Here is a 23310-nt window from a genome sequence, read left to right as displayed (position 1 = left end):
CCGGCGGGGCGGGATCGTTTTCGCGTTTCGCGTGTAGGGCGCTGAGTGGCAGCGCGGGCGCCGGGAACGCGGAGCGGCGGCAGCAGCAGCAGCCTTGGTGCGGAGCCCCGAACCTCTCATCATCATCATCATCATCATCATCATCCTCAGCACCATCCCGGTGGGCACTTGTTGCGTTCCCAGAGGGCTCCCGCAGCGGCGAGACTTCTCATCCCATCCCGGCTCAGGTATCGGAGGCGTCCGGGCTGGGAAGCGCAACTGGTGGCCGCAGCCCCGCACCCCCAGCCCTGCCCTGCCCGGGGGAGGCGGGCGTGACGGGGACACAGCGGGTCAGGGCTATGGGACGGGGTGCGGGTCCCCTCTCGGTCCCCGCAGAGGGCAGAGCCCCCGCCGCCCGGGCTGAGCAGCGGCCGGGGGAGGGCGTGCGGGGCTGCGGGGCTGCGGGAGCGGCTGCCGGGACTGCCCCAGCGCCGCGGCCCTTGCGGGGCTGCTTCTCCGCTTTCTCATTCCCCGCTCCCTCAGGCAGGGGAGGGCAGGAGCCGCTGCCGCCCGGGCTCACAGCCGGCCCGATGGATTTATCGCTCCCTCGGGGCTGTGCGGGACCGGGAGAACCCCCCCCTCCCCCGGGCAGTCCCGGTCCGGTTGCGGTGGCTATGCCGAGAGTTGTGAAGTCCGGGGGTCAGGCTGGGCTTGCCGCCGTCCCGGTTAACTTTTCCCGTTGCTCCGTCTGGTTCTGAGCTCTCCGTGCCCAGACCAGAACCGAAGCGGTACCTCCAGGTCCTGGTACCTCCGGGACCCGCAGCTTGCGCGGGGTCTGGGGGACGAGTTCCTTTCGCTGGATGCGGGCAAAGCAACCGATTGAACCCGCAGCGCAAGGCGCGGAGGTTTGGTAGCAGGGGATGATTCGGCTTGAAAGGGTTTCGTGGTGTTTGGTTCGTGTAAATGATGCTGGGGCACGGGGTGTGCTCAGCAAAGCGAAGTGAAGCGAAGTGTGCTGGGGTGGCTGCAAACTTCAGGGGCAGACACTGCGCTTCTGAACCCCTGGGATGAAACCTGAGCAGTCGGTCCTTGTTCCTGACTTGTTAGAATCACACTGATTGTCCTCGGGCAGAGCAGAAATGATCCAAAAGTGTTTTCCTGCCCAAGAATCTGTGAGCTGATCCCCGGGGAAGAGCCATTACTGCCAGGCAGAGAAATAATTCTTTCTTAATGCATAGCTTATGTTAATACCTCTTTCGTGACTATTTTTATATATTTTTTTTTTCTGAACGACTGGATTATTGACCCTCTGCACAGAAATGCCAGACCTAAGTTGAACTGTAAACCAGCAAATAATTTGGTTTTACCAAGTAAAGGGTTGAGGTTGTTAGGGAGCATTTTTACCCCTCTGATTGCTGGTGAAAAGACAGTGATTTCTGCAGTCCCAGAACCAATCCTGCCCTGCTGTGAACAGAGGGAATTGGCATGGAGAGGAGGGGAACCTCCTGCCACCTCAATTATGATCATTGCTGCAGCTGCAGGCCGAGGGGAACCAATTCTTTTCTTTTCCTCCTTTGATTCCTTGTTGTTTGGTTGTTGATTTTTTTTTCTTTTTGGGGGGAATTGGGAGGCTGAGCGTTTTCAGGGCTCCCAAGGGATTTCCTTTCACTGTACAAGGCATTTGTGGTTGGAGATGGAAATCTGCAGCTGGGAAAGGGGCTTCATGGCAGAGCCACATCATTAGGTGTGGGTCAGCATCTTCCAGCTGCTTTGTAGAACTTTGTGCTGGCTTATCTCTTAAAACTGGATTATTTTAACTTTCAGACCTGTTTCCCCTCTCTGACTTTGTTTAGCAACTTTTTTTCTGAAGAAAAACTTAACTCTGCTTGTTCTCCTGAACTTTGTTATGTCTCCTCTGGGTAACCTCCTGTGGCTGGGTGATGGGCTTAATGAACTAAACAGCCCTTTCATGGCTGGAGCTTCTTTGATCATAGAAAATACAGGGTTTTTTTGGTTTTTTTTTTTTTTTGTGATCTGTGACCTGAAGAGATTGCAACATCCAGAGAACATTCCCTGCTCCACTTCATCCTTCCTCTGCTTAATCTGACTCTTTGCCAAACCACACAAATGTAAAATACTGGGGGGGATGTGCACACATCTGACCATTAGGAATCAGAATCAGTGTTTTATGGGCTGCAGCTTATGCTGATTAGGGTGATGTGGGGACTCAGCTCCCATTTGTAGCATTCCATCTCTTCAACTCCTCTCTTTTTCAGCTGAGCTGGGTGCTGCTGATCCCCAGCTGCTGCAGTTTTAGTATTTACTCAAATTTGGTCTTTTCAACCACCCTTTGAAGAGAGCTGAGAACAGGAAGAATTGGAGCATTAGGTCTCTTGAAGCATTTTTTTTTTTTTTTTGTCGGGGGAAGAATTTAAAGAATTGGAGTTCTGTCTCCTAGAACTAATCCTAGAACTGCATAACAATAAATTCTTCCCCTGTTTCTGGTCTCTTGCCCCAAGCTGCTGATTCTCTGGACCTTCAAGGACCTGGCAGCCCACTGGAGCACTCCTCAGCTCTGAGCAGATGAGATTTCCATCCAACTAAGAGAGTTGGAATAAGTCTGAGGACTCAGCTGCTTTCCTGCTGTGTGAGTCTTTGTTGTGGGGCATTGCAGGGAACACATCCCCCTGCTCCATGAATGCAGCACAGGACTTCTTCCTCTCATCTAAACATCATCTTGGAGCTGGCAGTGTTCTCTCCACCATCCCTGCTGTTGTTTAGGTGTACAGAATCCAGCATGGCACTGTTAGTGATGGGTTCAGAAATCCTAGTGTGCTGACTTAGGAGCAGATCCTGCTTCCTACTCTCCCATCCACAAAATATAAGGAAAAAAATATTGCTGCTGCTTTAAAAAAAAAAAAAAGTCATAAAAAAAGTCATTCAATTGACCTGACAGAACTCCTTTTAAAATACTTTCATAGCTTGAGTTGCCATATGACCTCCTGCAGCTCGTGGTGGCAAATCATGCTTTTTGTGACCCTGTCTCTGTAATTTAGAGGGAGTCATGGGATCTGTGCTTGTGCTGGGAGCATGAGAAAACAGCAGCTTAGAGTTTAATTTTTCTTTTTAACTTTGTGGGTTGCAGTAGGTCAGGTTTAGGTGTGGGTCTAGAGACTTGGGAGCTTTTCACCTTCTCTTGTTTCCCTTCTTCTGCCCTGGTTGTTTCTGCAGATATCCACATTATCACCTGGGTCTTGTAGGATGTGGGTTGCCATTAGGGAGCAGTTGTGTCCAAGGAGAGTGAATTTAATTCAGGACTTCTGAAAAGAACTTTACAGTGAAGGATTGTTTGGGTTGTCACAGATGACACCAAGCTGGGGGGAGTGTGGATCAGCTGGAAGGCAGGAGGGCTCTGCAGAGGGACCTGGACAGACTGGAGAGTTGGGATGATCCCAAGGGGATGAGGTTCAACATTCCAAGTGCCGGGTCCTGCACTTTGGCCACAACAACCCCATGGGGAGCTCCAGGCTGGGCACAGAGTGGCAGAAAGGGACCTGGGAGTCTGGATTGCCAGGAAGCTGCAGAGGAGCCAGCAGTGTGCCCAGGTGGCCAAGAAGGCCAATGGCATCCTGGGCTGGCTCAGGAACAGCGTGGCCAGCAGGTCCAGGGAAGGGATTCTGCCCCTGTGCTCAGCTCTGGGGAGGCCACAGCTTGAGTCCTGTGTCCAGTTCTGGGCCCCTCAGCCCCTCAGGAAGGAGATTGAGGTGCTGGAGCAGGTCCAGAGAAGAGCAAGGAGGCTGTGAAGGGATCCAGCAGAATTGCTGTGAGGAAGGGCTGAGGGAGCTGGGGGTGTTGAGGCTGGAGAAGAGGAGGCTCAGGGGAGACCTCATCACTCTCTGCAACTCCCTGAAAGGAGGTTGGAGCCAGGGGGGGGTTGGGCTCTTTTCCCAGGCAACTCTCAGCAAGACAAGAGGGCAGGGTCTCAAGTTGTGCCAGGGGAGGTTTAGGTTGGAGATGAGAAAGAATTTCTTTCTGGAGAGGGTGATCAGGCATTGGAATGGGCTGCCCAGGGAAGTAGTGGATTCTCCGTGTCTGGAGATCTTTCCAAAGAGCCTGGATGTGGCACTGAGTGCCATGGGCTGGGAACCACGGGGGGAGTGGATCAAGGGTTGGACTTGGTGATCTCTGAGGTCCCTTCCAACCCAGCCCATTCTATGATTCTGTGATTCTATTGATCATGACCTTCTATAAACCTGGTTAGTCCTCTTGGCCCTGTTTGGAGTCAAAAGCCCTGAATACAGTGGTCATTTAGAAAAGAAAATGTTACCAGCTTTCCCTCCATCTCTGACCCACTGCAGAATCCTGTACATGGTTGCAGACGTTCATGGTGTGGTGTTCAGTTTGCTGCTCCTCAGTCTTGTACCCCTCAGGAAGCCAGAGAGAAAAGCCCTAAGAGAAAAAAAAAAAAAAAAGACTTGCATGCTTCTTGAGCTGAGTGATTGAACAGGACATTAGTCAGGAACTGAAATGTGACTTGGAAAACTTAAATAAATATGTAACAGCAGAGAGTGATAGGGGGAGATAAGAAAAAAAATATCTGTGCAAGATGAAGCTCGACTGCTGTTTTCTCAGGCACATTCTCCACTCCAAGTCTATTAAATCCTGCAGATTTACTGTTGGGCTTTCTCTAGTCCTGGTCAATTACTCAGCAGTGGGAAATTCATCCCATTCCACAAAAGGGAAGAAAACTCTCTCCATCTGAAGTTAGTGACTTCAGAAGGACTTCTTGCCCTTCAGAGCTTGCAGGCTCAAGGAGCCAAAATTCAGATAGCATCTTGCTTTCCCCTTGTGTTTTTGTTTTTAGCAGGTGGCTTTTTGACCCCTCATGTGCCTTGCCCCTTGCCTGCACTTGGATAAAGCTTTCTGGGTGAGGAAAGCCTGGAAGCAGAAGCAAGGATGCTGGAAGGAGGAGAGACTTCTGGAGTCTGTAGAGCTCTGTTTAGTTGCTGTGCCTGCTGTTTAATAGCTGCTCAGGTCTCTGGATTTAGGGAAACAAACGCAGAAGCTGCTAAGCAAGTAGAAATGAGGAGAAAGAAGCCTCTTTAAGCTGGGGCTGTGACTGTAATATTCACTGTAATGCCAGACAAGCCTGATGCTGCTGATTTTCATTAAAAGCAACATTTGTGGCTTCAAAGCAGGGTTTCATACTTGCTATGTATTTTTTTTTTTTAAATATGCTGACCTTATCTGGTAAGCTGTAATATTTGTTGCAGTGGAGAGCAGCTGCTGCATAAATACCTGGATAATATCAGTTGCCAACGCTGAAAGCTGTGCTGAGCCTGGGATTTGTTTGAAGTGGGGCTGCTCTTGAAAGGCAGGTGGCAGGATGTTTATTTTACACCTTGTTAATTGCTTGTTTTCCCTGCTGTAATTGGCTTCCTAATGGGGGCAGAATGTACTTGGGTTTACATACAAAGCTTCCTCAGTTACAAGGGATGGAAAGGATTTATATGAAATGTATAGTGAGTAACATGTCTTTGCTAACTAGGGTGGCTGAGGGAGTCCCATAGATATGTTAAAAAGTGCAAACATTTTGCCATAAAAACATTTAGGTGTCCTTGGGTTGGATGGAAAGCTCCCTGCCAAGTGAGAAGGGGGAAGGGACCTCATTTGCCTTCACTGGACAAGAGTTAGGATGCTCTGTGTTATAAAATCATACTATAGAATCACATCAGATCATCAGAATCACATCATAGCATCATTATCATAGGATCATGGAATCTCCTGGGTTGAAAAGGACCCATCAGGATCACCCAGTCCAGCTCCTGTCCTTCTGTAGGGCACCCCAGGACCACACCAGGTGCCCTTAGGGCACATGTATTCATACATATATCATAAATATATTTAATTATACTTAATTAAACAGTATTTAATATTTATTTTTATACTCATAAATATATTTAATGATCTCTGAGTTGTGCCTGGAGATTTCTCCTGCTAATGAACAGGAGGAGATGGTGAGCAGTGATGATGTTTGATACCTTTTTATGGAGCCTGCTGGTGGTGTCCATCAGTGCTGTTTCAGGTGTCCCTGGAGGCAGAGCATTGCCATCACGGTGATCTCAGTCCTGCTTGGAAGCTTTAAATGTGCTTTAGGGTGCCTCAGTCGAAGAGGTTGGTCTAAGAATTGTTTGTTGATGCTCATCCTGATGGTCAGACACCACTGAGCCTGATGCCATGAACAGGTTTTTGTGCTGTTCTGTTTAATGTGCTGTGGTACCTGTAGAGTGCTGGGCGAGTGTATTTTGTATTTGTGTGTGTACATTTATGCCTGTACATGTACATACAGTTAATAATGAAAAGGTAAGATAGTCCTTAACAGCTTATTATCACAGAATCATAGAATGGGCTGGGTTGGAAGGGACCTCAGAGATGATCATGTCCAACCCTTGATCCACTACCTGCTGCAGTTACATAGAACATTATCCTTAACTCTCCCTACTTCCCTGCCTTTTCTTTTTAATTTTATTTTTTTTAATGCAGAGATAGGATTAGAGAAACCACCTGCCTGCTGCCTCCCTTTTCTGCTACCTCAGATGTCAGTATTTAACTTGTTTAGGACTGCTTTTACCGGTCATGTTTGCTCTCAGTAAGGTCACTTCAAGGCAAAAGCCTGAAGTTTTTCAGTCTTGGATTGACATATTTTATAAGAAAAAGCCTTTCTTACATGAATATATCAGAGTCTAATTGACTGTTTGGTGTTGGGTGGAGAGTAATATCCTGAGGCAGCATTTTAATCAGAAAGATCCCAGGAGCTGCCCATCAGCTCTCCACTTCCATGCAAGTGTTCTCAGATGTCAGAATAATCCTGTTTCCTGGGATAATGCTTTTCATTCCTGCAGGATCTTTCCTTCCAGAGGGTGGGCTGTGAAACTGAGGTGAATCCTGGACTTCTCAGCTCTTAATGCTTGAAAGGAGGAGCCCCAAGGTTTTGTATTTTTTTCCCCATGGTGAAAGCAGTGTGTGCATTGCCACTGAGTCATGGAGACACTTCTGCCTCTGAGCTGCTTGGGAACTTTTATCCCCCAAAAAAGTTCTATAAAAGTTTTCCCAAAAAGGGTCTGTAAGCAGATCCTCTCCTGTCAAAGTTTATTTAAAGAGACTCCAGCAACAGAGTGCTCTGGGAGCAGTTTGCCCTGGCATCCCTGAGTCCCTGAACTCCAATTAAAAGGAATTGGGGGGGGAGGGGGATTTTCTAATTTTTTTTTTTTTTTTTAAGTCTTACCCCTGAGGCTCTCCTAAGTGATGGTGAAAGTGTGAAATGGTCCTCAGACCATGCTAAAGAGTGGTAATTGCTGGCCTGCCAAGAACTGATGGGCTGGCTCCTCCACAGGTAACAGGATGGAATTATCCTGGTAAAACACTCCTTTCTCTTACCCCCCCTGTGTGTATGCCACGAGAACAATTCCAGGGCAATAGATGGCTCTGATAAGCACTGTGACTGGGTTTCATCATCTGTATAAATACTCTCTGTTCTCTCAGTATGGTGTGCTGATTTTCTGGCAAGCAACTTGTAAAAAAAACCAAACCTGGGATGCCATCTCTAGGGTGGACTGGACTTAAAAACCAGGTAAAGAGCCTATTCTGGGGGTAACAGATGTGTTTGGAAGAAAAATTAAAAAGCAGACTCCACTGAAGGCTTTCCTTTGGGCATTTTGGGGTTGCTCAGGTCTGTATTTAAACTTGCTGCTTGCTTCCATCTGTCTTCTGGCCATCCTGGTGTCTTGCAAGCCTTGATGGGAGTGGAAATAAAAGGTGGTTGTTATCAGTAGGAGCAAAGATCCATCCTGCTGGGTATCTTGTCTCACACGGCTACTTGAGGGAAAAGGTAAGCTTAAAGCAAGTGTGCAGAAGCAATGCTGTGGGATGCTTGGGTTTTGGGGTTGATCAAAGTCTGTTGCTGGAGTCTTGATGCAGAACTGAATCAGGTAAGGAGAAAATGCAGTTGTGATTAAAACCACAGCTTGGGCTCCTTTGGATGTTTTGTCCAGGTGAAGGGCTGCATGGAAGGTGGATGCTCCAAAGCTGCCCCTGCTGCATCCTGGTGGCAGAGAGCACTTTCTGGAAAATCCCCTGTTGGGATTCAGAGCCTGAGATCTCTGGGGCTTCCAGCATGATGTGGGGAGGAGGAGAGTGCCTGGGATGCACTGGGATGAGTGAGGCTGCTGTGCCATCCTGGGAGAACATTCCATTGCTTTGTTTATTGAGCTGCTGGTTTTAAAATTATAAAACAGCCAAATGTTTCATCAAATATTAAGGTGCTTTAGCATCTCTCATCAGATTAAGACCCACTCTGTGTGAGGGAGGCAATCGGCTTGGCTGCTCCCTCACCTGAAGGATGTGTTAAGATGTTGTGCTTCATCTCCCAAGGGATGCTGGAGCTATCGCTCTGCAGAACTGGGAACCATGGGGGTCCTGCACTTTAACTGTGGGTTCTCAAATGAAATCTTGCAGAAGCAATACAGCTTGCTTTGTACAAGCAAATTCCTTTTTGTTAGAGAAGGGCTTCTTAGGGAAAAAAAAATATTGAGGTAATACAGTGGGAGATACATGCACAGTGACTGCTCTGCAGGAAAGAAAGCAATTACAGCCTGTAATGTATGAAAGCCCAAGAAATGTTATGTTTTGGTGGGTGAAGGGGTAGAAGCCTCTGCATTCTTCAAACTTTCTTTATGAATATAGATTTTGGAGCTGTTTTGCTTGCAGAAAATTTGTTTTTTCATTCAAGAGGTAGTTCCAGCATTTCAATCACACCAGGGGCACTGGAGTAGCAGGAGGGCTGGGAAACTGTGAGCTCCAGGAATAGGGAACTGAGGGAAGGTCTCCAGCTTGCTGTGGAAAAGTCCTACAGATTGGTGCAAGTGCTGTGGAACTCAGGCAGAATCATGGAATCACAGAATCAAGGAATTTTCAGGGTTGGAAGGGACCATCTAGTTCCATCTTTTGCCTCTACCCAGCAGTTCTCCCACTCTTCAGCATCTGTGTAATACTTGGGAGTGTACGTCCAACACATGGGATGCTGCAATTGACTGGGTTAAACAATCCTGAAGGTTTAATAAACTTGGGATACAAGACTTCTGCCCATGCCAGTTGGTTTTGGTTGTGTTGCCTCTGAACCTCACTTAGTCTGTGATGGCACAGAGAGAAATCCCCCACACCTCCCAGAGGCAGTGGTTATTCAGGAATCTTTTCTGGCAGGCAGCACTTTGCCTGATCTGATCTGATCTGATCAGGATGCTTTGGTTGGTGGTGGTGTGAGGGAATAATAAAGTAAAGCCTCCAATCACATGGTGTGATCAGAGAGGGTTGTCTGCAGTGATGGATCACAGCTTTGGGAACCCTGGGCTCTTTGTGCTCAGGGACTGAGGGGTTTAGTTGGGGTTTTGCATTCGTTTTGTGGCCCTGGTTAAAAAGAGCAGAGAGAACAGGGCTGCAGGTTTGTTTGCAGCTTGCCTTCAGATCCCTGCCTGATCTGAAGGGAGACTTTGGGGAGCCCAGGGAGATAACACAGTTACTTGAACAACACCTTGCCTAGCTACTTTAGGATACACCAAGTTTTGAGGACACCCCCCCCAGGCTTGTGTTTTGTTTTTTTTTCTTAATCCATTTCTTTTCAAAGTAGGCATAAAACAAAGGCTTCCCCCTCTTCCCCTCTTCCCCCTCTTCCCCCTCTTCCCCTCTTCCCCCTCTTCCCCTCTTCCCCCTCTTCCCCCTCTTCCCCCTCTTCCCCTCTTCCCCCTCTTCCCCTCTTCCCCTCTTCCCCCTCTTCCCCCTCTTCCCCCTCTTCCCCTCTTCCCCCTCTTCCCCCTCTTCCCCCTCTTCCCCCTCTTCCCCCTCTTCCCCCTCTTCCCCCTCTTCCCCCTCTTCCCCCTCTTCCCCCTCTTCCCCCTCTTCCCCCTCTTCCCCCTCTTCCCCCTCTTCCCCCTCTTCCCCCTCTTCCCCTCTTCCCCCTCTTCCCCCTCTTCCCCCTCTTCCTTCCTCCCCCCTTTTTTCCCCTTCCTCATTATGCTGAGCACCTGGACATGGCTCCTCTTCCCTGAGATGTCCCCTGAGCCAAGGTTTTTCCCCTGGGGAAAGCCTTCACCTTGTGAAGCTGTTTCTCCCCTGGCTTTATGACACTTGCCCTTCACAGTAGGGAAGTCAAAAGGCTGAATGCTAAGGAAGTGTGAGTGTGTGTCCTGTGAAATGCAGCTTTCCCAGCTTTTTCTGGTTGTGTTGCTCAACCTCTGAGGATGAACGTGTGTGGGGGGGTCCTGCTTAGCCCTGCGGTAGTTGGACTGTGCAGTGGTTTATCTGTGATGTGGGTGAATGTCAGCCATGCCAAGGCTGTCTGCACATTGGGCAGAGGTGGATTTTGATGCATTTGCATTTCCCCAGAGGAGACACCTTTTTCTGCTTCTCCGTAGAGCCCCATCTCCAGAGTTTCAAGCAGAGATGCTCTCTCATAATGCATGCTGTACAAACACACTTTCCCCTCTCTTCTGGGGATGTGAGTAAAGGGAATGGCTTTGCATCCAGCACATGTGCAGCCACTTCACAGGTGTGTGGAGCAGAGCAGAGCTCTTGCTGCAGGACAGGATCAGTGCCCTCCCTCCAGGCATCCCCAGGTTCAGCTGCCACTGCTCCCCAGCCTTCCTGGCTTTCTCAGAGTGGATCATGACATCTGGAGGAAGGGGCTGTGGGATGACAAGAACCTTCTTGTCACACACACACAAGAAGATTTCTTCCTTGGAAAACAGGTAATAGCCTGGTTTTATACTAGAACTGCCCAGAAGATGCTTCTTCCCCCCTGCTCGAGATGAGGACCCAGAGAGGTCCCCTCAGAAGGAGGAGATGCAATGAGTTTTCTGCTCCTGCAGTGGTAGGGCTTGAGAAGAATTTGTTTTGTGAAAGTTGTCTCTAATCTCTTGCTGTTCTGTTGGGGTTTTCTGTTTCTTTGCTCTCCCTGTGACAGCCCATTTCATTTTGGCAGTGCCCTGCTGTTATGGTTAAAGCCAAGTTCCTTGTGGTCCTGGGTAGCATCCCTTTTATTGTTTGCCTCCATTCCTGCAGGATTATCATTGCCATGCCTTTTGGGTAACCTCTTTGCTGTCAGCTGCCCCAACTCCTAGGGCTTGAAAAGCTGTCTGGGGATTCCACTGAGAGCATAAGGGGGTTGTAGGAAAGAAGTAAAATTCTCTGAAGTTCCTGAGAAAACTGTTGAGCCTCGTGGCTGCTGGGAAAGTGCAGCCAAGTCCTTTATTCATGGGACCCGTGATGAGCCAATGATTTCAGGTTCCTTGTCTTTGGCACACAATTCTATAAAAGTGTTTACAGCTCAGTAAGCCTTGTTTTCTGGCTTTTTTTTTTTTTTTTCCTCCTGGGGTTCTTTCTTCATGCACCCAGTTTACCTGTTGCAGGTTCAGTCCTAGCAGGCATTCATCCAAGCTCAGATTCCCTCTGCATCCGGTGGCTTTTGGCAACTGGAAGCCCCATTTACAGTTCTGATGGGAAGTGCTGCTGTGGCCAAGCCAAATGTCCCTTACTGCTGCCCAAGTTATTTGTTACACTGAGAAAAAACAGTTTTGGTGAGCCCTGCTCATCATGTTTCCTTAGTGTGTGTGTAGCCCTATACACCCAGTGTGTGCATAAACCCTGCCATTGCCTCTTGGTGACATCTTTGTCTCTTCAGCCTGAACCATTCTGAGATATTTGCCTCCCATCATCATGGCACTGGGCAGTTTGTTGTCCCCTTTTCTGCCTCTGCAGTCAAAGGGCTGAAAGTCAGAACCAGCATTTCAACCACATGCAGTTTCCTTTTTTTTTGGATTCCAGCTCCTGGCTTTGCCCTGCTTCACGTTTGGTCCAAGGGAATGGTGAATAAAGTGATGAAGTTTTCATTCCCCATGGGATGGAAGGGGGGATTCCACCCAAACAGCTCTCAATCTGTGGATTTCTGTGGTGCAGTCTCCTGGGTTTGGTTGAGTCCAGTTGCCCTGCACTCTTGACCACTTAGGTGGCTGAAAAGTTACCCAGAAGGCTATTGAGATGTCAAGAATGTGCATTCAAAGTAATTTAAGATACTTGAATTTCAAATGAAATGTGTTGGTGCATTGAAATCGTTTGATACATTTCTCTGAGGCTGAGCTGGGATGGGATCCAAACCAAACCAAACCATGTGAGATCCCTGGAGGGAAAAATGCAGTCCAAATGAGAGGTAAAAGAAGTCAGTCTGAGCTTTGGTTTAGCTTTGTCTTTCCAGTCTCTGAGTATGTGCCAGCTAGGGATAAACAGCAGGAGGAGGAATATTTAGGTGCTTCTGTGCAGCCTGTGTAAGCTCTTACTCAGTGCCATGCATTGCAGATTTCACACCAGATCTTAAAAAATTGTGTTTCCATCAGAACCCACCCCACTTACTTTCAGCATCATGTTCTGCCAGCCCTTCAGTGTGTCTGTGTTTGCTCACAGAGAGGTTGCTTGGATGCAGGGCTTGGTTCTGTTTATTTCTCTTTTTTCTTGGCTTAACTTCTGCAGATATAATAGTAATAATAAAAAATCCTCTCCAAAATGCTGCTATTGCAGCTGGTATATTGGTGATTTTAGTAGGCTTTTTTTTTTTTAGTAGTTTAAGGTATTTTTTGGTTTGGTGTTTTGTTTTGTTATGGGGGTTTTGTTTGTGTGGTGGGATTTTTTAATTTTTTTTATTTATTTTTTACTTTTATTTCTTTAATTTGGAACATCTTGGTTTTATTTGAAGCACTGGAAGGTTTGCATCTGGTAGCACTACAGCGGAGCTCAGCATTTGATCAGCTGTGTTGATGCTGGCAGACAAGTCAGGTGAGATGTTCCTCAGCCATGGTTCAGAAGAAGGGCAGTGTCAGGGACTCACTGAGAGAAAACAAAACAAAACAAAAGCTTATTTTTTTTTTAGCAATCTGATACACCAGGCTGCCTCAGTGTTGATGAAGTCTGAAGGGTCAGAGTGGACTCAAGAAATCTGAGGGCAGAATTCTCAAAGAGAGACAGGAGGAGCCCAGCTGGTACCTGGTGCCTGTGTGTGTGCAGGTGATGAGTGGGGCTGTTGGCAGCTCCCAGATTTCCTGTGCAGCTTTTACTGCATCACCAGACACAGAAGATGCTGCTGGCTGCTACCCCTGGCCTTGCGGGAGCCACCTCTGAGCCTTCCTGTCACTCCCTGGGGGGTGATGGCTCTGGCAGCACTCAGGGTGTAGTTTGCACTGAGGGGCATGGATGGGACCAGGTGTACCCAGGAGATGGTAGCAGCGGGGTGGGAAAAGTCCTCGTGTGATTTACAGGGTGGAAATCGAGGGAATGGGCATGTTGAAAGCCAGGACAGGGTTTTGCTTTGATGTAGCAGCATAAGGATGATGGGGATTGAAGGCTGGAGGTTCTGCCTGTGGATGCACCAGAAGGCAAAGGTGTCTCTTGCAAGGTTTCCTTTAGGGACAGGGTGTGTGCAGCGTGCATTCTGTGCTGTGGCTCTGTGCTCTGCCCATGTCACATTGCCTGTTGCAGAGGGCAGCAGCTGCCTCTCCTCTCTGCTTCTGCCCAGGGAAATAAATTATCCCCTGGTAACTGGTGATGAAAGCAGCATTCTGTAATGCTGGGGGGCAAGGAGCAGTGGGAAAGCAAAGCCTGGGGTGCTGGGTGCTACCTCTGGGCAGGGCAGAGCCAGAGGAGCTCTCACTTCTGCACATTCCTTCCTCATGGCTGCTGGAAGGAATTCTTCTCTGCCTCACCTTAGGTTTGTCCTTTTCCTCTCCTCCCATCCCCAGTTCCTCAGGACAGGTCTGGTGCTTCTCTGCTGTTTTCTTTCCCAGCTCGGAGAACAGAAGAGGCATTGCACATATGGTATTTTGTTCCAGGGACTTTTTACACCCCTCCCATTCAATCCCAGATCTGTTTTCTCATTTTTCAAAGCTCCACGCAGCAAAAAGATGAGGCTCTAATGACGCAGGAGGAAGGAGGGACCTTTCCTCATCATTTTTTGTTGCTTCTCTGTGTCACTGGCAGAGCAGAACATGGTGTGAGTGTCAGGAGGGGAGCAATGGCACAAGTTTGAGTCATATGGAGGGAGCTGAAAGGGGACTGGAGACGGAGGCAAATCGTGGAAGCTGGAGCTGGGAGAAGGGGGCTGCAGCTGACCCAGCTCTGTCCCTGACCCTTTTCTTGTTTTGTTTGCTGATTGGGATGCAGAGCACAAGGCCAGACACAGAGTGGGATTTAAGAAGGCTGCCATGATCCCGAGTGCTGCCCTCTGATTGTTAAAAGACTTCAAGCCTTCCGAGCTTGTTTATGCTTTCTGATTTCACAGGAGCCACGTGAATCCCTGTGATCAGCCTTGCATGTGCACTGCTCCCAGCTTTACACAGCCTGAGACTTTCCCAGCAAAAACCACTTGGTGTTTGCCATGCTTCTCAGGGTCTCTATTAGGGCTGGGGTGTTGTGATACAAAATCTCCTTGTGCTGTTTTGGTGTTTTTTTTCCATCAGAATGCAGCTTGCATCCTGAGAACATCTGGTTTTCAGCAATGCTCACCTGCAGGTCAAACCTCTGCAACAGGAGGGCTGTGAGGTGCCTGGGGAAGGAACTGGGGCTCAAGTCCATGTTGAGCTGCTCTGTTGCATCCCCTTGAATTCCCTGGCTCCTCTTTGATGCCTCTGAGCACCTGAGTTGCTGTCTGGCTGAACACCAGTGGGTCCCCACGCTGTCCCTGGGGATGCTGCTGCTGCATCTTTGAGTTTTTTGGCAGGAACAGAACTGTTCTCAAGTGTCTTACAGTAGAATGAGCTTGGTAAAGTCACCTCTTCATACATACTACTTTTCCTCAATGCTTGTCCCTTGCTACAACAGAGCTGCTGTATCCAAAAAGCACAATTTTCTTAGAAAAATGACAGTGAAGTTCCAGAAAAGCAGAGTTGTCTTTGCTGAAAGTTGGCTGAAGGTCGCATTTATCTTTGTGCACTTGGGTCACACATGAAGATACCCTCTAAACCTGCTGTTTTAGAAGCTTCAAATCCATGTTTTGTGTCCCTGGAGATTACTGTGCTTCCACCATTTTCCTGTCATCTGCATTGAGCACTGCTGATCAGATTTAGCAGCAGTGCAGGTCAAGTAAGGGAGCACAATCCTAATCCTGTTTAGTTTCTCCAGTGGAATCCAGCTGTTCCCAATGCACTTTTGGGGTTATGCCACTAAATTGATGTGGCTAAAATAAGAATTGGAGAGATGCTTGTGTCTAGATGATAACTTCCATTTTAGCAGGAAGAGGTATCCATCTCTCCATTGACCTTAAAGGCAGCTGACCAGGATCCACCTAGCCTGGGTATTCCATGAATGCCCAAAGCTGTGTTGGGGAGGTCAAGCCTGGGGTTGGAAAGCCTATGAAATGCCCAGCAGAGCTATTTATTGTGCATACCACCTTTTGCAGCTTTGCTGTTAGTTTGTTTAAAGGAAACTGCTTATATACTTTGACATACTAAAGCTTGTTTCCAGGTGGACCTTTTGTCCTTCTCTCTTTTTCTAGTATAGAGTCTGATCCTGTGCTTCTAATAATGTGAGGGGGGATGCCAGACTTTACTTTTGCACAGATTTCTTGGCTATTTGTTGGAGGTAATGAAGATTCTTCAAGCCAGGAGCCCAGCTCCTGCTGGCAGCTCTAGCATCCCAACCAGAGGCATGGAGCTGCCTTTGGGATTCCAGCTCAGACTGCAGGTGAACATCAACCAAACACAGACAGAGACCTCAAATGAAGAAGAGCTTTGCCTGCAGGGACTTCCTCCCGTGTGGCAGAGCTCAGGGAGGGCCAGAGTTTGTGAAAATGATGGAATGGTTTGGGTTGGAAGGGACCTTAAAGCTCATCCATTTCCAACCCCCTGCATGGGCAGGGACACCTCCCACAGCCCAGGGTGCTCCAAGCCCCATCCAACCTGGGCTGGGACACTGCCAGGGATGGGGCAGCCACAGCTTCCCTGGGCAGCCTGGGACAGGGGCTCAGCACCCTCAAATTAAAGAATTTCTTCCCCATGTCCAACCTCCATCTCCCCTCTCCAAGTTTTAACCCATTTCTCCTTCTCCTCTCCCTACCCCCCCATGCACAAAGCCCTCCCCCAGCTTTCTTGTAGCCCCTTCAGATATTGGGAGGTTGCTCTGAGCTCCCCTGGGAGCCTCCTCTTCTCCAGGCTGAACAACCCCAATCCCTCAGCCTGGCTTCCCAGGGAGGTGCTCAGCCCTCTGAGCATTTCAGTGGCTCTTGCTGTGCAAGATTCCTCCTTTCTTTGAACTTTCTTGCTGTTTGTCACAGTTTCAGTCACTCTCCTACTCCTCCCTGTCCATTCCCACCCCCATGCTGAGTGCTGGAGGTGAGAACCATCCCTTGGAGGCTGTGCTCAATATCCAGGATGACTCCCACCTCCCATCCATCCTACAGGATGTGATGCAGGATCCAGCCTCAGGGTATCCCTGGAGAGCTGGCATGATGCTGGGGTTTGTACCAGGCTGCAGTTTGCTGCTGTGGTGTATTTTTGGTTTTGGTTGGTTTTTGTTTGTTTGTTTGTTTTTTGGGTTTTTTGGTCCTTGTTCTGTAGGGTGCTGTCCCCTTCTGGGTTGGCCACTCTGATTGTGGCTTCCTCACCCCTGGCCAGGGAGTGGTGTGGGACTGGAAGGTGGGGCACTGGTACTTGTGCCTTTCAGAGTAGAGCAGATTCCCCAGTCTGATTTGTTTTATTGCTCTTCCTGAACACCAAAGTGCTCATTGCACTGAGCTGTGCAGGAGCTCTGAGGAAGGAGAAAGCAGCTTCCCTGCCTTTCCCTGTCTGATTGCCTTTTTTCTTTTTCCCTTTAGCTGTAAGGGGAAGACTCCAGTAGGTAATAAATCTGTCTCAGCAGGTTCTCACAGTATTCCTTAAATTCCATGGCAAGGCTAACTTGTGCATCCTGATGCTGGAAGGGTGAAAGGCAGCCTATTGTCTGCTTTAAAAATGCAGTGATAGAAGGTAAAGTCAAATATTTATTTCATTAAATATGCCTGGCTGAACTGATCCACTTCAGTCTCTGAATTTAATATCTTTTGAAAGAGAGGGAAAGAACACAGCTGTAATAGTTGGCATTTTCTGCTTGGGTGGATAATCAGTGGTGTTTTCACTAGGCCGTCAGTAATATAGAAATACAAATAAATTCCTTCAGAGATTGAAGTCAGGAGAAACCCAAAGTCCCAATGTCTGTTGCTGTAGGGTAGTTTCCCCCTGCTTTTCATCTTATACCCACTTAGGAGTTGTGGGCATCCTGCTGGTGTGCAGGTGATGGGGTTTTCTGTGGCTGTTCTGAAGTTCCCTGGTGGGAGATCTGCAGGGCAAGAGCTGAGCTGGACCAGGAGTTTTTTTCCTCCTGGCTCAGCTTCAGGTGGGTAGCTGGGTATTTGTCATTAAATGAGGTTTTGTCATTAAACAGGTAAACTCAGCAGCAGCTGTACACGTTGTTTGGCCACATCACTCACTTTTGGTTTATTTGTTCCACACTTCAGGGCATCTCTGTGGTGCATAAATGGTGAGTGAGGTTTTTACTGGGCTTTTTGAGCTGGTTTTTGAGCCTGACTTCTGTGAGGTGGTGTTGGGAAGCTTTGAGAGTGCCTTGGGGACTTTAAATAGCATGCAGGCATTAATGTGAGTCACAAGCAGCTGATCCTGGTTTCTCTTTATTCCCCCTCCGTTTTCAGAGGTTATTTTGCTTTCATGGGGGCAGAAGCTGACGTTTTCCTGGCACCAACCCATGCAGCTCTTCCCAGCTGTTGTAACTGGGGAGGAGGAGTCCCCACTGCTGAATTTTTTTGTCATCACTTGAGCCTTAAGTCAAGAACTGATTGGGCAGTGAAAGTTGCAAGATAAACTTTCCTTTTAGATAACTGAGCCTATCACATCGTGATAAAAAATGTTTCTTGCAAGATCAAAACATTCCTTTTATCATCTGCCAAACCCATGGTAATGGAGTAGGAGCTAAACTAAAGAGGTCCATGTGGATGGAACACAGAGTCGTAGAATCATGGAATTTTTCAGGTTGGAAAAGACCCTTGGGGTCATCATCCCTACTCTACAAAGTTCTCCCCTAAACCACATCCCCCCACACCACATCTTAACAACCCTTAAACCAGCTCCAAATGGAAACCAGGCTGGGGCAGGCCACAAGCTTTATTTGCTTCAAATCCTTTTTTTTTTTTTTTTCCATGGGTGAGATAAACAGTCACTGCTGAGGGGGGGAAAAAGGGGGACTGGGAAGCAATTTTTAAGGCAGAGAAAATGAAGATCCTGTATAACTTATTTTCCTGTACTGTGTGTCCCTGTTTGGCAAAGAACTGACAAGTCTTAGAATCATAGAATCATAGAATTGGCTGGGTTGGAAGGGACCTCAGAGATCATCGAGTCCAACCCTTGACCCACCGTTGCGGTTGCTAGACCATGGCACTGAGTGCCACATCCAGGCTCTTTTGAAATATCTCCAGACACGGAGAATCCACTACTTCCCTGGGCAGCCCATTCCAATGACGGATCACTCTTTCCGTAAAGAAATTCTTTCTAATATCTAACCTAAACTTCCCCTGGCACAACTTAAGTCCATGCCCTCTTGTCTTGTTGAAAGTCGTTTGGTAAAAGAGCCCAACCCCCACCTGGCTACACCCTCCTTTCAGGGAGTTGTAGAGAGCGATGAGGTCTCCCCTGAGCCTCCTCTTCTCCAGCCTCAACACCCCCAGTTCTCTCAGCCTCTCCTCATAGGGTCTGTGCTCGAGTCCCTTCACCAGCCTGGTTGCCCTCCTTTGGACCTGCTCCAGGACCTCGATATCCTTCCTGAACTGGGGGGCCCAGAACTGGACACAGTACTCCAAAGTCCCTATCCAGTTGAGTCTTCAGAGATGTGTTTCCAAGGTTCCAAGTCTCTGAAGGCACAGAGAGCAGCTCTTCAAAGGACTTTCAAAATGTTCTAGACGTGTTATAGATGCCATATACCCCCAGAGAATTTCCTCCTGGGTCCTGCCTCTTCTCCCTCCTCCAACACCTTGGCTCTGAGACCAGCCTGGCATTGGTCTGGCTTCACCAAGACAGAGCAGCATGTGGTGATACAACCCTAAAACCATTATTTATGATACAACACTAAAAAAAAATGATGTAAAACTGACCAGAACAGGATTGTTAAGGTCAGGACTTCGCAGCAGGCTGGTGGAAGGCAGAGCCAGGGGGCTGCTTTACTTCCTGCAGACATCCTGTGTCAAATAGAGTGTGGAGATTCAAAGGTGTTACAGTGATTAACTGAATTGGAACTTGAATGGCAAAACGCTCCTCTCATGCTGCTCAGACTTGGCAGAAAGGGAGGTGTTGGGGTGCTGCTGCATTGCCTTCCCGAGCTGAGGGAGCTGTGACAGTGGAGCAGGTGTCAACACTCAAGATGATGACAAAGTGATGTCTCATCTGATGAAGAGTGCTGGTTTACTCCTTTACCTTCAATGTTTTCTTTCAAATCTAATTTGCCTCAATTATGTAATTTTCTCACTTAGCTGCAGCTCCTGATGCTGGCAGTTTCGACTGGCTTCTTGCAGATGAGTTGACAGACCTGGCTTTCAGGTCCCTCAGCCTCTCCTTCTGCAGGCATGATGAAAAGGAGGGTGTTAATCACAGAATCACAGAATGGGCTGGGTTGGAAGGGACCTCAGAGATCACCAAGTCCAACCCTTGATCCACTCCCCCCGTGGTTCCCAGCCCATGGCACTCAGTGCCACATCCAGGCTCTTTGGAAAGATCTCCAGACATGGAGAATCCACCCCCTCCCTGGGCATTCCAGTGTCTGATCACCCTCTCTGCAAAGAAGAGCTTCAGCTCTGCCAGGGGAGGTTTAGGTTGGATATTAGGAAAAAATTCTTTAGTCCAAGCCCTCTTATCCCACTGATACCTCCCCGACCCCCCCCTGGCTCCAACCTCCTTTCAGGGAGTTGGAGAGAGTGATGAGGTCTCCCCTGAGCCTCCTCTTCTCCAGCCTCAACACCCCCAGCTCCCTCAGCCCTTCCTCACAGCAATTCTGCTGGATCCCTTCACAGCCTCCTTGCTCTTCTCTGGACCTGCTCCAGCACCTCAATCTCCTTCCTGAGGGGCTGAGGGGCCCAGAACTGGACACAGGACTCAAGCTGTGGCCTCACCAGGGCTGAGCACAGGGGCAAACTCCAGCAAATCTGTGCTGCTGACTGGGGACCCTGTAGCCCCTGTCCCTAGGGCAGGAAATGTCCCTGGCATCCTTGGAGCTGGGGATGGAGACCAAGTCTCCTGAGCCTCCCAGCTCCTGCTGGGGGCACAGATTTGTGTGGCCCCCTTTGCTGGTTTTGCTCTTATATCTTTCAGAGGTTATATAGTGAGTTATATCTTTTAGCTGCTGCTCTCTGGAAATAGCTGCTCTGTTGTGGCTGTTCAGCTGAGGAATTTTTGGATTTGGGTGTGTGAATAAGGGGAATGAGAATAAGTAAGGCTTCAAGTTGGTAGTAGAAGTTGGGATTCTCTCCCTGGTGCTTGTGGATGCCTGTGGATTGACATGAAGTCTGGAGAGAGAAGGTTTACAAATGCCTTGCTTAGGTTTTCACAATGACTCCAGGCTGCAGATTTGAGTGCTTTTAATGAGTGAGTTTTGCTCTCGAGTTCCCAGGCAGAGGTGCTATTAATGCAGCTGACATCTCTTTTCCTCATACCATTTAATAGGGAAAATTGGGAAGGAGCAGAGTGAAGAAGACCCTATATAAGATTTTTCTGTCCCTTTTGACTTCCTTTGAAAAGCACCAACAATTTATTCCTTCCCCTGTGTAGGTTTAATGACCACTTCTCAAGGCATTGGGCCAAGGCATTTGAAAAAGCCCAAAGTGTGAAGTGTAAATTATGCTTTCAGCTGGGATTTTCCATTGCCTCTCCAAGGGATGTGTGTATCCATAGGTAGGAGACAAGGTTGACTTCTGGATAAACAGAATTTTGTCTGATGCTTTTCAGTCATTCTTATTTCCCTCTAAAAATACATAGGTAAAAGTAGCCTTGTGTTTCTTGGACCAGCTGAAGATTTTCAAAGGTGGATGTTAAAAACATCCACATGGAATAAAATTCCAGTGTCTGACTTCAAAAGTTGTACAAAGTCTGTCCAGTGGGCACTGAGAGCTCTTTAAGACCTCTGAGCATGGAATTAGGTGTCTGGTTTGCAGTTAATGGTGTAACACCCGATGTGAACCCAAGCACTGCCCTCCATACATATACATAAAAATACTCATGTTGGGCTCTGGATATCTAGGAAAGTGTAAATGTTATTTTTTTATCCGGTCAGGATGCACACAGAAAACAGGAGCATGTGCCTTACAGCCCTTTTTGTCAGAATTTCCTGTAAATCACAGCATGGCAGGGCTTGGAAGGGACCTCTGAAGGTCACCGAGTCCAAACCCCCTGCCAGAGCAGGACCAGAACTGGGGCAGATCACTCAGAAATGCATCCAGACAGGTCCTGAAAGTCTCCAGAGAAGGAGTGTAGATTACACTGAAGAAATTACACTTTCCTTACACTACAGTAACTCTCCCTCATCTTGGGGTAGAACTTCCTGTGCTTTATTTTGAATCCATTGCCTCTCATCCAGCACAGGGCACCACTGAGAAGATGTTTTCCCTCCCTTCTTGAGGCCCAGCCCTCATGTTACACATATATTGCATGTGTATGTATACATATAATATTACACATTAATTAGATCCCCTCTCTGTCTCCTCTGCAGACTAAAAAGCCCCAGGTCTCTCAGCCTTTCTTCATGAAGCAGGGGATCCAGTTCCTTCAGCATCCTCATGTCCCTCTGTTGTCCTCTCCCAAGTCTTCAGCTGAAGCCTGAATTCCACTTAATGCTTATTTCTAACCTGGTTCTGTCCCTTTAAATGTATTTTCACACAAGTGCCTGTGTGTCTTCCCAGTGTAAATTATTCAGACACCACTGGGGTAGAACAGCTGCTTGGTGTCATTTCTTCCAGTCACCTTTAAACAAGCATTTTGGAAGAGATACCAAGCCTGTTGTGTTTTAGGGGTTTTGAACTGATGCCTAACTTCTGGGGATTAGGTAGGATGAGCTTTCCTTGGGCTCAGGCTGTCCCCCACTGCTTTCTGCAGAGCATCTTGGACCTTCCAAGTGTGTAGCACTGGTCCTTTGCAGCAAGTGCTCTGTGAATTAGACCATGGACTTCTGCATGCTGGCCGGTTTATTTGCATTAGGAGTGCATTTTTTGGAGGTAATTCCCTTGATTGTCCCAGCTCACTACACTTAGTTTTGAGTCATGTAGCTTCGGAGTGTGTATTTGATTCCTTTTTGGATGAAGCTGAACTGGAAGCTGTGTTCCAGGAGCACGGGTGATGCTCACAGTCAAGTCCAAAGCACCTGTCCCACAATTCTGATGGTGTGGCTGATGGGGGCCCTGGGGAGCAGCTTATTTGCCTGGCAGGTTTGTCCTCATCAGGTGCATTTGGGCAGCCTGCATCTGCTTCTGACTTCTGGGGATAAATTTGGGTCTGGCTGGTGGTGCTCAGCTGGGCTGTGTCTGTGTGGGGCTACAAGTGGTGTGTAGAGCACAAGTGGAAGGTATTCTGCTTAAATACATTCCTAAAACCAAGGAAGGGGGGGTTGGGGATGATACAGGAGCTGGGTGAGGTGGAGCTCAGGATCCTGAGTGGAGGAAACAATGCAAAAAGTGTGATCCCAGCCCTGGACTTGGACTGGGGTGTCAGCAAACCCTTCTGAGCTCAGCTAAGGGGTCTTGTTCCATACTGGGAAGCACCCAGAGAAGATGATTCTAAAAAGTAGATTGGCCAAACCTTGAATCTTCTACTGGAATGTGTTCCCCCGTGTTAGGATGTTCATATTGGTGTAGAGTTCATCATTTTCTTGGGAACACTGTTCTTTTACTGCTTTCTGATAAAACCTGTTGGGGTTGGGGCCAAAAGACACTTTATTGGGGTCAGAAGGATGTGAAGGAAGGCAGAGGCTGTGGCTGTTGCTAGGTTACACTTAGGCACTCACAGAGAATAAGAAATCCTTACATGTTTGGACTGCCACATGATGGTTCAATATTATTTCTCCTGCTGCATGATGTCAGTCCCTGCTATCATGCCATGAGCAGATCCTATGGTTAATTTTTCATGGGATTGGCATTAGTTGGGCTCATATTGAGTCACTTTAATGTATGCAGCTCTTTCCTGATTCACAGACTGGAAGTGAATAATGCATTTTTCTCCT

General features: G+C 48.1%; 1 protein-coding gene across 3 annotated transcripts in view; it reads left to right on the top strand.

Annotated features, from left to right (window-relative positions):
* Positions 1-42: 42 nt before the first annotated feature.
* The window catches only part of TSPAN4 (tetraspanin 4), a 381566-nt gene continuing 358298 nt past the window's right edge, over positions 43-23310 (top strand). The window contains exon 1 of one of the 3 annotated variants that reach the window (XM_030451175.1): positions 43-227. The gene's annotated coding sequence lies outside the window, so the exon portion shown is untranslated. The remainder of the gene's footprint in view (positions 228-23310) is intronic. The other 2 variants (XM_030451169.1, XM_030451174.1) reach the window with 2 other exon arrangements.

The sequence above is a fragment of the Calypte anna genome, chromosome 5 (assembly GCF_003957555.1).
Source record: "Calypte anna isolate BGI_N300 chromosome 5, bCalAnn1_v1.p, whole genome shotgun sequence".
NCBI lineage: Eukaryota > Metazoa > Chordata > Aves > Apodiformes > Trochilidae > Calypte > Calypte anna.
The sequence above is the reverse complement of the archived record's forward strand: the minus strand, read 5'-3'. Positions and strand labels throughout refer to the sequence as shown.